Raw genomic sequence first — 6000 nt, 5'->3', positions numbered from 1 at the left:
CGTAAGTATATTATATATATATATATATATATATATATATATAAGCTATATTCGATACAGTATTACCTAATACACTTATACTTAGTGCATAGTATAGCGTAAGTATATATATATATTATATGTATAAGCTATATTCGATACAGTAGTACCTAATACACTTATACTTAGTGCATAGTATAGCGTAAGTATATATATATTATATATATAAGCTATATTCGTTACAGTATTATCTAATACACTTATACTTAGTGCATAGTATAGCGTAAGTATATATATTATATATATATATATATATATATATATATATATATATATAAGCTATATTCGATACAGTATTACCTAATATACTTATACTTAGTGCATAGTATAGCGTAAGTATATATATATATATATATATAAGCTATATTCGATATAATATTACCTAATAGACTTATACTCAGTGCATAATATAGCGTAAGTATATATATATATATATATATATATATATTATATAATATACTTACGCTATATTATGATATAAGTTATATTCGATATAATATTAGCTAATAGACTTATACTCAGTGCATAATATAGCGTAAGTATATATTATATATATATAAGCTATATATATATTTACCTAACCTGTCCAGGACGTACCTGCAGTCAATTAGCATAGTACTAGCACATACAGGTACTTTCAAGACTTCTTTAGGAAGTTTTTGTAAATCCCAAGGCTACTTTTAAATAAAAGACAACACATTAATTTTGAAAAGAAAAGGCTACAGATTGAATATATACACACACACACACACACACACACACACACACACACACACACACACATATATATATATATATATATATAGAGAGAGAGAGAGAGACGCACGATTCGTAGTACTATTCATCCCTTGTATTACAAAAGTATTAACGGCTTACATTTATATTATTTAGATAGTAAATACAAAAGTAATTTTTAATTTTGACCATTGTTGACCTGAATAGAGACCAACTTTGGTCGCCATTTATTCAAGAATTTAGTTTAGCGACCAAAGTTGGTCGCTATATTTAAATCAGATTTAATTATATTTCATATAATATTTAAATTAATAATATAATTATTAAAATTGTATAACTGGGTCCCATTTAAGCGACCAAAGTTGTACGGTATCTTCCTACCCTTTAAGTTGCGACCAACGTTGGTCGCAATTTTTATATTATATATATTTATATTTTATAATTTTTTAAAATAATAATATAATTATTAAAATTTTGTAGGTGGGTCCCACTTTAGCGACCAACATTGGTCACTAATCTCAGTAAATATTTGACCAAGAAAGTCTGACCAGTCCAGTTAACATTTTGACTAATATAGCGACCAACCTTGGTCGCTATTTTGTTTCTTTTATTTATTTTATTATTTTCGCTAGTTTAGCGACCAACTTTGGTCGCTTTTTCCCACAGACCAACTTGGTCGCTAAATTTTGGTCACTTTTTTCTGGATTTCTAGTAGTGTTCGTATTCTGGAAAATAATACCCCCATCAATTTTCAATTATCAATTATCAATGCTGATGAAGATACGCTTTCAATTTTTTTGCATTATCAGTACAGTTTTTAGGAGAATAGACCACGTTGCCTCCCAGGGATTGAGCTGGGTGGCGGAAGGGTTTCATCCCAATTCTAGTCAGATAATTATATTGTATATATAGTCTTAAAACTTTTTTATACCTTTTCTCTTGTGTTTATTTTTTTTATTTTTTGAATCCCCTCCGCCACTACTGCCTCTCCCGACTCCGACACTCATTCACATAATATATGGGGCCGGGGTAGAGACTATTCGTAAAATAGAATAAATCGGATTATGCAATAACATTTTTATCTAAAATAGTACTTTTTAATTACTACTCCCTCCGTTTCATATTAAATGAGGTAGTTTGACTCGGCACGGAGTTTAAGAAAAAAGAAGAAGACTTTTGAAACTTGTGGTGTTAAAAGCTTAAGGGGTAAAAAGTTTGTGGGACCATGACATTTGTGTGACTATTAAAGCTTCTCATTAAGGGTAATGGATAAAATGAAAGAGTGTAACGTTAAATTATTTCCAAATTTAGAAATGTGTCATTTATTTTAAAACAGATTAAAAAGGAAAGTATCTCGTTTAATATGAAACGGAGGGAGTAATTACTTTATTGATGATAATGTCATTCTGGGTTAAAGCCAGTTGGTCCTCTCTAAAGGGGAAAAAAGAAAGAAAAAAAGTCAGTGCTGACCTGATGGGCTTAATTAAATTATTTGCGTTCTGGATTTTGCATTACCATCTGAAAAAACAGTAAACGAGATCCTTGCTTCTTTGTCGGTTAATAGATGGGCAGCCATCTTACATTTTCATACGTCTTGATCTGGGTAACGTGCATCTGAGTTAAAATCGTTATTTACGTGTAATATACAAGCATACCCATGTAGCCCATCCTTTTCCAAGGAAATGGTTAAAAGATTAAAAAGAAAAAAGAAACAAAATTAGAGATCCATAAAGCTTATAAGCACAGTTCTGTTCAACTCATTCTATTCTTGAAGTTAACATAGTTTTGTACTGGACTAGGAAGAGACAAGGAAGGTGAGTAAGGTAGAGGTTAAAATCAGATTGAGTTAAACTTTATTTATAGCGGTGGCAGAGATTGAGAATTTAAGCTATATGGATTCAATCTTTAAGGTTCTTAGTATCGAACCCATTATATTATTAAAATTACAAATTCCTATATACTATTTGTTGCAATTTTAGTGAATTTTTACACATAATTTATATTTCACGTTGAAAGTAATGGGTTCAAATAACTCTGTTATTGTTGTTGGGCTAGACCAGCCCAAAGATACTCTTAATCTGGGTGTGATATTGTCCGCTTTAGGCCAAGACCGCACGGTTTTCCCCAAAAGGCCTCACACCATTAAGAGATTCCTACACCTATATGTAGGCTCACAATCTTGACAAAATAGCACGGTCTAGCCAGTTTCGGACTGGTCATTCAAAAATAGTCAGCGTTTACTAAGTCAATGAAAAACAATCACTATTTTACTGCAACAGAGACCAGTCCAGCATAATATACTAGAGTTCGGTGCACTTGTGTATGAACTTCCAGCATATTATGCTGGACCGGTATACTTTGTTGGCTCCAGTATAATATACCGGAGACTGGAGCACCAGTGCTCCAAACTCCAGTATATTATGCTGGAGTATTTTTCCGGATTTTGAACAGTGTTTTCGTTCAGATTTATCTTTACATAAAAAGTGGCTAAATTTTGATTACTTTTGAAACTGAACTATTTTTGAACGACCACTTGTAAATCTGGCTATTTTTTAATTTCTCCTCACAATCTTTTCAGCTACCAATGTGGGACTTTGTTTGCACAATTTTCCCCTCAAACTAAGTTCCACGTAGCTCACTACTACGAACCACCCCCCACCCCCCGAACTAAGTTCCATGTGGCCTATTGCTATGATCCACGGGTTAATTTCCGAGATTCATTGTGTGCCACCCACATTGTTAGAGTATTATGGCAACCGAAGCCCGTAACTAGCTTCTTCTTGTGTGCACGCCGACTCGCACCATCACTTTTCCATCTCCATACTCATCCCGCCGAACCTAGGCTCTGATACCAGTTATTGAGGGATAAAATCCACCTATGACTAATGGTGTAAAAAACTCTTATATACTAGACTAAGGTCTCATTTGTTTGCACTTAATAGAGGTCTGAATCTTAATTACTTAGATCTCAGACGTTAAGTGCGTTTGCTTTTAAATTCTGAATCTTTATCATTCAGATCTTAGTTATTAAGTGTGTTTATCTTTTTTACTTCACAACCACTGAATGGGTCTGAATAGGTCTGTATGACTAAGATCTATAACAAAGATTTAATTTCATTAAGATGCTATCATCCACATTCATTACTAATTGCCGCCACCCCGACCATTATCAACTACCACCGATGTCGCCACCATCATCATCCTCAACCATAGCCCCCACCACTACCACCACCATTATCCTCAATCATAACCACACCCTTATTCACCTCAACTATCGCCACTAACCATCCCATCACCATCAATAACCATAGTCGGCACCACTTGGTGATCGGTTCATTGGCAACTAAAGATAGGTGCAATCAAAATATTGCTAATATGAGTCCCACCATTATAAACTACCATAACCCATCATCACCTTTCTCAATCACAACCATAACCACCACCACCATCCACTATTATTAGCTATCACCATCAAGCACCACCATCCTCAACCATAATCGCTATTGTGAGCACGTGATTTTTGCCCTATGAGAACTACTCCCAAAAATTCAAAATAAAATGATTTTGTGTTGTTTGTGATTTATATGTATTTTGTCTGTGCATGTTTATTTCTACTTTAATTAAGAAAAAAACAAAAATATGTGTTGCATGTGCATTTAGGATTTAATTTTACAATTTAGGAATTAATTAAATAATCAAGTTTGTTTTACAAAATGGAAAAATCACAAAAATATGTACTTTGTATTTTTAGCATTTAATGTCCAAATTGTGTGATTTTATCTTTATTGGTGTTTAATTTCGTGTGATAATTATTATTAAGAGCTAATATTTTAAGTTAATTGTCGATTTTATAATTTAATTTAGGATTTTTAGGTTTTTAATTTTGAAAAATTAGTTTAAAGAAGTAAAAGAAAGTAAGAACAAAAATAGCAATAAAATCGGACTGGGTCATCCCTTAATTTGAACCAATCAGGCCCAAACCCTCACACACCTCACACGCCCAATCTAGGCCCAAACCGGCCGGTCCCAGATATATCCAAATGATGTCGTATCTGGATAATAGATCCAAGTCGTTGATACGACTTGATCCAACAGTCTAGATCACCCCATCCTCACCCGGTCTAGCCCGACCCACTTTACATTCAAACCGACCCAACCCCCGCTTAAAAGAAATGGTGTCGTTTCTATTAAGTGTTTAATCCAGTCTGTTAATTTTAATTAATCTAACGGACTGGATCGAATCCTTCATCCACTATATATCCCCAAACCATACCCCGCCCCCCCAAGACAACCCCCCCCCACCTCTTCGTCTCTGAGCTTCAGAGACCAAATAGATCCTCTGCCTCTTACCACCGTGCTCCGCCCACCGGAAATCGCCTCACGGCGGTTCCGGTGGTCCAAATGACCCCATCTTTACACCACTGATTCCCCTCGACCGCCCCAATCAGAACCCCTAACTCTTATCCCTCGAATCCCAGCCGTTTGCTTCGAATATTAGATCGAAAATAAGGTCGGAACCCTAGTTCGTCCAATGACCCCCAATTTCACACCACAGCTCCGCCCTGACCTCTTCTCTCCAAATCCACCCTCCCCTTCCTACGAATCTAGTCCCAGCCGCTCGAATATTGATTTTGAGCCAAGAACCCTAGCGCCGCCACAAGATCCCCTGGTGGCGGCACCTAACCTAAACCCTCCCAAACTCACACCTTCTGACCACTAGCCCACCCTCGTCCCAAGTCCCCTACTAGTTTTGCTCGAATCAGAGCGGAGTTGGTCGAATCTCAAACGAAGAGCGAACCCTAAAGGGAAAGGATTGAGGTCGGGGTCGACCTTAGTCGTATGTTCTCAGTTGAGAACATTCGATTAAGGTCTGTCTCGGCTTCAAACACAAGTGAGAGCTTCAACTAAAACAAATGGGAACTGGGACCGAAATTCTAAGGTATTTTTCTTTACCTTTTCTTTTATTGTTTCATGGTTTGTCTGATTGCGATTCGTTATAGTTATTTTTTTTTCAATTACTTTCCTTTCTTTCTTCTCCATCGGACTTTTCTTGGTCCAGCTTTCTTCTATCAGTCAACATGTGGTTAAATAGTTTTGTCGATCAATCCGGCTTAATTGTAGTTCAGTAGTTCTGGTCAAATCATTTGTTGTTATGCCAAATTGTTTCATCTTTGTGTAATGTTTGGTCCCCTACTCCGTGACGTGACTTGGCATATGAATTCAGTT

This window comes from Nicotiana sylvestris, chromosome 3 (assembly GCF_000393655.2).
Source record: "Nicotiana sylvestris chromosome 3, ASM39365v2, whole genome shotgun sequence".
NCBI classification, from domain to species: Eukaryota; Viridiplantae; Streptophyta; class Magnoliopsida; order Solanales; family Solanaceae; genus Nicotiana; species Nicotiana sylvestris.
This window is presented reverse-complemented; position numbering follows the sequence as displayed.